Genomic DNA, 9495 nt, shown 5'->3' on the forward strand with positions numbered 1-9495 from the left:
CTGATCTGTCCTCATCAGTGTGGTCTTAGACCAGGAAAGTCCACAGTTGATCAAATATTCACATTACTGCAGATCTTGGAAAAAGCCTAGAACACCAAATCAACACCCACGATCTTTTCATCGATTTCAAGGCCGCATATGACAGCATTTACAGGGACGAGCTGTATAGAGCCATGTCTAGTTTTGGAATCCCTGCCTTTTGTGCAGGATGACCATGGAGAAGTCACGCTGCTCCATGAAGGTTGGAAACAACTTAACCGAACCTTTCGATGTAAAAAAAGGTTTTAGAGAAGGTTATGCGTTGTCATGTGATTTTTTTAACATCGTGCTTGAAAGGATAGTGCAGAGCTCCCACGTCAACACTAGAGGCACTATCTTTCAAAAGTCTGTTCAATTACAAGCATATGCTGATGACATTGACATAATCGGAAAACTCAGTGTGATGTCAATGGGACTTTTGTGAGTATTGAGGCAGAGGCGGCAAAAAAATAGGGCCCTTGAAACGTCAATAAATTTTAAAATTTTCAATTCCGCGAATCGAAACTTTCACAATAGCTTTATGGAAAGAATTTTGTGTGCTATAAACCTCACGGAACCCGAAACATTTTCCACGAAAGAAAAACCGCGGCAATCGGATCATGCGTTCTAGAGTCATAGCGTCAGTAAGGAAAAGCCGACTTATTTTTATATCATAGATAAAAACCTAAAAAATCTTTACTCAAAGTTTGTTAAAATTGATTTAAGATTCCAATATTTCTTCAAAAATTTGAGATTATCGCCTCGAAATAATTATATCGTATAAGAAATATTATTTTCGAGATTTGAAACTATTTGAGAAAAATCGAATTGACAGTTTTCTAACAAAAAATTAAAAACCTAAAAAAAGTGAATACAAGTTTTTAAACATTTTTTTTCGACTCAAATATCGTTTCAAAAATTTGAGATATTGGCTTAAAATTAATATTATCTTATTAAAAAGTATAGTTTTTAACTTTCGATACAATTTTTAGAACAGTTTCTTACAAAAGCTAAAAACGTTTTTTATAAAAAAAAAAATAAATTCTACAAAAAAGTCTTTAAGAGCATCAAATGTTTTTTAAAAGTCTATAGCCTACATTTTCATTGCATTTTAACTTTTTATATCATAAAAGAATTGAATTAGCTCACTTTATGGCAACAAGTGTAATAAACATTTCAAAATCACATTAAATCACATATTCAGATAAATTATCCTCGTGGCTAACAAAATCATTTTATACCCTTTTGAAATTAATCTTCAATATGTAACATAACGTACTCCTACCGTTTTGCAGTCAGTAGTTATCCTGCTTAAAAGTTTCAATACCACACTCTATTATACATCTCTGTGCCGTCTAGCTTTATCTCATTCTGATCATTCATCTCATTTTAAGTTCATTGGTACGTTGACCAGGATCAATGACCTGACTCCTGGTGATTTTGTCATCCGTCATATACAAAGTTTCCTCAATTTCCGTTAATTTTCATCACAAAATATGTATATTTTATATAATTGTGACCATATTCTCGAACCGTGTGACAATTTATCTACTTCCACATCGTTGAACGCTGAATGCTGCCATTGGCGTTGAATTTTCAACGCGCGCGTTCTTTCATTCCGTCATCATTGAAACGCCTTTCCCAATCATCAGCCCATACCGCTACGTTACGATGTTGTAGCCGAGTCATTATTGTGTGTAGTTTACTGGGAATTCCGTTCAAAATTTCATTCACATCTCAATTTGCCACTAGACCCGAACCATGCCAGAACACCACACCATACACGACGACACATATGTGAGTATAATAATCTCGGAACTGTGGACATTTATTTGTTCGGTTAGGTAAATTGGCACGCATTTCATTTTTGTTACACTCTGTCCAAAGGAACAAAATTAATGAAGTGTGCAGTGAGGCGGGTCAGGGGCACTGAAAATGTTCTTTTCATGTTGGTACCATAATCCCTGACAACTTGATTGGATATTATTTTCCCGAAGGCCCTCACTGTTGCTTAGAATTTTAGAGTTTTGTTGAATATGTGACGTGTGGTTCCACAGGGAGTATACGTCAATAATAAATCAGCTGCTTATATTGGTACCCATCAAAAACTACAATACTCCATTTAGTTAACCTAATAGATCTTGTGGATGATATAGAAACCTACATGATGGCCAACATGGAAGAACTCCAATATACATAAAGGCAGGTATACGCTGGTTGTGTAACGAATGCATCACCCATTAACATCCTAAGCCAAATGTCATGATGCAGGTTCTGGAATTGACCCATGTACCAACCAATCCATCTCAATCTCTCTGGCAACATGGTTTTTGAAGTTTTACATTCAGCTAGTTTCCTTTAGGTACCTACTCATCACCATCATCATCATCATCATGCACAGGCGAGTGATGCTGTCCGTTCTCTGTCGCTTCTCTGGTCGTTGTCGTCATATAGCCATCATCGACAACGCAACCATCATGCAGCATACCTTCATCATCCGGCATCGGATGAAATCCTGTTGAGGGCTGTAAATAATTGATCCATTTCCGCAAACTATTATCCGATCCGATCCTTGTGACGGATGTAGCTGTCCGATTCGTAAAGCGCTCGATGGCAGGCCACCTCCGGAGTAATTTTTGTCCTGGTGGAATAATTCGCGTTGTGGATGATGACATCCCAAAAAAGTAGAAACAAAAAAAAAATTACAAACAAAAATTCAAAAGGATGGCATGCAGCAAAGATATATCCTGTCTGACTTGTATCGGATGCATGAACGTACAAATAATGCCCGCCCATAAAGTCGGTACACGATTGTATGAACGTTGCCGTACATCAATGCACATACCCATATATATAAAAAGGGTGGGCGTTGGTCGGGTCCTGAATTTTGTCACATTCATCATCCATTGATGTTGTATGCTATACACGACTACAAATGTAAGATACTTGCCGGGATACTTAATAATGTATACTGACTGCTGGTCTTTCTTTAGATGACCATCATATGGCTATACTTATTCCTGCTACTACTAAATCCCCTTCCAACGTTTTTGAAATAGTTGGCTTAGAAGTGTTCAGAGGCAAACAACATGACTTCAATTGGCATCTTGATTCAGAACGAGAAGGACTTTTTTCAGGGACTGAAAGAAATTTCAGTTTAATTTTCTATTTTTAACAACTATATAAAAAATACAGTCAAAGCTCTCTTATAAATAAATAAATAAATAAATTGGGTGGCGCAACAGTCCATGAAGAACCAGGGCCTAGTGACTTACAACTCTCAACCATTCCTGTGTGCGAGTAATGTTGTCAGGAATGGCGGGGACCTACAGTTTATATGCCGATTCCGAACGGCTAATTTGAGAAAGCACTTTTTCATGACAAGAGTTACTCTTGGAGAATTTGTCAATTCCTCGCAAGAGGCAGTACCCGTGAAAAGACTTTAGATGGCATAGGCAGGGATCGAACCCAAGACCTCTGGCATGACAGTCCAACGCACTAACCATCGTGCCACGGGTACTACTCTCTTATACAATGCTTTAAATGAAATAAAATACAAAACAATACAAAAAAGCTAAAACACAATAAAAAACTAACTGTCTAATGGCTGAATCACAAACACGCTTCAGCTTCGGCTCCACCTCACGTTTACGAGTTCAGCCATAGGAACTCAATGCATGTTTTCACAATGCAGCTTAAACCTCACGTTTCGTTTGACAATCGTGAGGAAAAGAACGTTAGGTAACGTAATGTGACGCAAAACGGAAGCTCTAGTTCAATTATCTGAACATTTGCTTTGTCTGACAGCTCAACAGCTGTACAAAAATGTCAACAAACAAAATAAATGCTCTTTGGAGGGATAAATTAATAGAAATGTCATTCAAAGCAACCTCGAAGCATTCCCACCGTAACGCAGACGAAGCCGAAACTGAAGCGTGTTTGTGATTCAGCCATAACTGTCAACTCATAAACAGTCCAATTCCATTGATTTGGATGACTTTTATTTTAATCGATTTTAAAGCCACTAAAAATGCTACATTTGTCTTCTAAAAATTCTTAAAAAGTTTGTAAAATTTTGGAAAAACTAAAATATTGATTTTTCCACAAAAGAAATCACGAGATCGCTAAAAGTTTTAGTTGAAAGAAAATTGAGCACATACAATGTATCGAAAATGTTTGAAAACTATGCTCTCAAGGCCATTTGTAAATGCTTTACAACATATTATACCAACACTTGAACTTACTCCTTCAAACAGTATTCTAATACTTAAAAATTTCTATGTATTCAGAAATTTGATTTTCAGAATATAGAGAATTTCAGAATTTGATTATTTGACTGTCGATACCAAAAATTGCCATTTTTTGTAATTTCGGGAACTTTTTTAAAATGTACGAATATAAGTTATTCATATAAATACTTTTAACAGTACTTCGGAGTACTGAAAAACGCCCAAGGAACTTAATAGATATAGCAAAAGTGTTAAGGTTAGGTTAGGTTGAGGGGCTGACAGTTGATGTCTTTACCGTCACACTTAGATCAGTATAGGTCCATTGTGATACCCGTGAGTATTTCTACTCAAGCTAATAAGAAAAACCTATGTGTTCAGTTAGTTAAGCCATTTAGAGGTTTTGACGAAGTTCCGAATGTGCGTACCTGCCGTACTGGAGAGTTCTCCTAAATCCCCGAAGAAATAGAGAGAATGCGGGACAGTGACACAGAAAGTGCAGAGTGTCTTCATGCACCTGCTCGTCACCGCATCCTCTGCATAGATAATTTGAACTGATTCTCATCTTTTTCATATGATAACCTAACATATTATGTCCGGTGATTATGCTCACAAGAGTTTGAAGTGATTCTTTCCGTTCTTTGTTTGTTAAAACAGGGCCGGATCTTTCTTGTAGTGCCGCAGGTGTCAAGAAGGTTCGACCTTTCATCGGCCTTTATAATTATTCTTTTTGATATATCCTGTTTTAAATAACAGGTAGTGGTGCTAACTAGCTGAGCTTGGCTTACGTCAAGCATTGACCATAATCTTGCTAATTCATCAGCTTTTTCGTTGCCTAGTATATCGCTGTGGCCTGGGACACAGCAGAGTCTAATGTTGTACTGTGCGCCAAGAACCTTAAGCTCTTCGCGGCAGCATGAAAGAGCTCGTGGTATCGCCATCATTGATACCTTTTTAGCAGCTGTTGTCATTGCCAGGACTTCGCTTGGAAGACGCTTCTGTAATTTGGAAGCCTAAGTGATGCGGTTAACTTGAGAGCTTCAGAATAGAAGCCACTACGCAAGTGTTCATTTTATAGCCATCGGTATAGATAGCTATTGACAACTCACTGGAGTATGGTATTTTATCTATCCATTCCTCTCTACTTGGGATGGCAGCCTGGAATGGTTTTAAAAATCAAGTTCGGGTATTTTATAGTCTGTTGTAGTACAATGCCCCATAACTTTATGAAGGATCTGGGCATGTCCTATGGAAATGTTTATCCAGACTTTAGTTTGACTAAGTCTCAGGGCACTTTTGGACGCAGATTCTTGAACAAAGAAGTGTAGGGGAATTAGATTGAGCATAACTTCCAGTCCCGCAGTTGGAGTTGATCTCATTGCTCCCGTAATGGCAGAGCACGCAAGTCTTTGAATTTTTGTCAAAGTTTTTAGTTTCGTGCTCTTTTCTAAAGCTTTCCACCATACCAAATTACCATAGGTTAGTATTGGTCTAATCATTGCCGAATACATCCATCTGATAATTTAAGTGTTTGGTACCCAGGTTTTCCTGAAAATTCTTTTTGAATCTATCTTTGGTGTTCAGGCCCCAGTTTAGTTTTTTTTATTTAAGATCACACCGAGATACTTTGCGTCATCAGAGATTTTGGGAGGGCAGCCTTCAATTGAAGGTATTTTAATATCAGGTATTTTGTGCCTGTTAGTAAATAGCACTAGTTCTTTTTTAGCTGGATTGACTGTCAGCCCACAGTTCCTAGTCCATTTGCTTACCAACGAGAGGGCGTATTCGGTTTGTTCACTGATAGTGGGAAGGGATTTGGATCATCAGCGTAGGCTGTTATCCTTACTCCACTTGATTTCAATTAAGAGACTAGCCGTTCATAAAAAGAACCCAAAGTAGCGGTGAGAGAACTTCTCCCTGAGGAGTGCCCCTGGATGTGGTTACTCTCACCATTTCTTCCGCTACACATTATCCACTGTGTTATTGCCTTTTTGACTTTGGGGTCGTCCAAGGCTTGCTCACTGTTTCGTTTTTTTCGTTCTTCACGTTATTGAAGGCTTCCTCAATACCCAAGAACGTAGCAAGGGTGTATTCCCTGTCATTCAGTGTAAGTGTGTTTAGGTTATTTGATCAATGTAACAATGTAATTAAATTTAGATACTTAAAAAAAAAATTAAAAAAAGTGTAGTACCCGTGCCATGATAGTAAGTGCGTTGGACTGTCATGCGAGGGGTCTTGGGTTCGATCCCTGCCTATGCCACCTAAAGGTTTTTTTTCACGGGTACTGCCTCTTGCGAGAAATTGACAAATTTACCAAGAGTAATTCTTGTCATGAAAAGTGCTTTCTCAAATTTTCCATTCGGATTCGGCTTAAAACTGAAGGTCCCTTCCATCCCTGACAACAGTACTCACACACAAGAATGGTTGAGAGTTGTCAGTCACTAAGCCCTAGTTTCTCAAACGGACTGTTTCGCCACCAAATTTATATATTTTTTTACTTGAAAGGGTACCTATTTGATTTTAGAGAGCTTTGACTGTATTTTTTAGTTCTACTTGAATGACACGTCGCGTTGCCAAGGGAACCACATTCAAAATATATAAATATATTTCAAGTGACACGTTCCAGTTTGAGACATTGTTTAATGGTTTTTTCATGAAATGTATATATACTAACATTAGGTACATAATATATAAAACGTTCGTCTTGTATATCGTTTATAAATCGGAATTGTGCAGTTACAGTTAACCAATAGAGTTTTCCACCGTTGAGTCAGACGATAATGTTGGAAAAAATAAATACAAAATTAAACGTAACACGAACACGATTTTTATTAATGGGTTTACGGATGTAAAAACTATTTATTTAAAAATACTTGTACCTAATTTCACCGCCTCTTCGTTTTTCGAAAGAAACGAAAAAATTGTGTATGTTTTTTAAGGCAAAAGAAAAATAGTTTTAAATTATTTTACTAGTTTATTACTTAATCTAAAGTTATAATGAAAATCTATCTAAAAAAAGGCATTCGGTGTTCAAAAACATTCAAAACTTAATCGTTTTTTTTTATGTCTTTTGTGTTAGGGTAGAAAATAAAACTTTTTCAAAATATAGATTGGTCTTGCTCTTTCAACAAATGAGTCTTGTCTTCATGTCAGACTTGCAGTTTTTTTTGTATACCTAAGGGATACCTTTTTTTAACTTAAGTGAAAAATTATATTCTAATATTTCTGTAGATCATTTTTATTTCAAATGTCATCCAGTGCTATAAACCCGATATCACCGCCATCCAGGAAATACGATGGGATGGGCAGGGCAAAAAGATGATGAAAAACTGTGATATTTGCTATGGTGACTGCTTCCACGAAAACCAATAGCGCTTATTTGGATGCGGCTTGAGCCAGACTTAGGCAAGAAGTCTTGAGCTATAGGTGCTTCAATTGGTGCCTCACTACCATACGTATCAAGGCTAAATTCGGCAACATAAGTCTGATATGCGCGCACTCCCCCACAGAAGAGAAAGACGAAAACACCAAAGTTATATTCTTCGAGCTCTTAGACAAAACATATGAGCAGTGTCCTAGCTACCAAATTAAAATTGTCCTGGGCGATTTTAATTCTAAGCTAGGAAGGGAAAACATCTTTGGTGGAATAATCGGGAAGAACAGCCTGCACGACAACACTTCCGACAACAGGTTCAGGCTAATAGATTTTGCTGCGGGGCGAAACGTCATGGTAGCCAGTACGTATTTTCTACACCTCAACATCAGCAAAAGAACTTGGACTTCTCCAGATCAATCTACCGTCAACCAGATTGACCATATTGCGATCAACGCCAGGCACGCTTAAAGCATTATGGATGCACGAACTTTCCGAGGAGCTAACATCGAATCGGACCACTACCTCATTGTAGCCAAGGTAGAACTTCGAATTTCCAGACCCAAACCCAAAGCAAAACAGGGAGGTGCTGGGAAAAGGTACAACGTCGAACGGCTACAATCGCCAGAGATCCTTTTCCGAACGAGTACCAAGTAACCTCTCTTGAAGTTCTCTGCCGCAAACAAGGAACCCCTGGTTTGATGAAGAATGTCGGCAGCAAATGCAGCCAAACAACAGGCACGCAAAGCGGCACTGCATAAAAGGACGAGAGCTGCTTATGAGCTCTTTGAGCAGAAGAGGCAAGAGGAACGCCGACTTTAAAGACGGAAAAAGAGAACGCATGAGAAGCGTGCGGTCGAAGATGTTGAGAGGTTTAAAAGCAGGAATGAAGTTCGAAAGTTTTATGAACAGGTGAAACGAAATTCACAGGTACATAAACTAGAACCGATGGCTGCAAGGACGAAAGTGAAAACATCATAGTGGAACCGCAGTCAATGCTGAAAATATGGGAGGGCCAATTCTTCAGACTGTATAACGGTGACGACGAACTGAATTCCGCTGTCAGGAAGGATGATCCATTCAACATAGACGACGAAAGCCAACAATCCCATCCTCCCGACTTAGACGAAGTAAAGATTGCCATAACTAAGCTGAAGTGTAATAAAGCCGCTGGAGCGGACAACAAACTGATAGGTCCTTATCAGTGTGGTTTAAGACCGGGAAAGTAAACAGTTGATCAAATATTCACATTACGGCAGATCCTGGAAAAAACCCAAGAACACCAAATTGACACGCACCATCTTTTCATAGATTTCAAGGCCGCATATGCCAGCTTCTACAGGGACGAGCTGTATAGAGCCATGTCTTGTTTTGTAATCCCTGCCAAACTCGTCCGTTTGTGCACGATGACCATGGGGAATTCACGCTGCTCCATAAAGGTTGGAAACAACTTAACAGAACCTTTCGATGTCAAAAAATATTTTAGACAAGGTGATGCGGACCAAGTACTGAGCCATGGGGAATTTCGAAATTGGCAAATAACAACCTAGAAACATCACAATTGACATGAACTTGAAAACATCTATCGGATAAGTAACTCTGAACAATTTTACATAAATACAAAGAAAAGTCGAGCTGTTTTATTTTATACTCTTTTGCGGCACAATACTGACGGTTTATCGTCTTTAACAGAACGTGTTCCTAAGTTATTTCGCTATAATTTGTTTTGTAAAAGTATATATTACCGCCTTTTTTAAAGCGTAAAAGTTTAATTTCTGATATTTTAATGGGATCGCCCTTTAGGTTTTTAGAATTATTGAAATACATTTCCTCAGAAAGCAAAAATTAAATCGTAAAAGTCCTTAAAGATTAGTACTC

This window comes from Eupeodes corollae, chromosome 2 (assembly GCF_945859685.1).
Source record: "Eupeodes corollae chromosome 2, idEupCoro1.1, whole genome shotgun sequence".
NCBI lineage: Eukaryota > Metazoa > Arthropoda > Insecta > Diptera > Syrphidae > Eupeodes > Eupeodes corollae.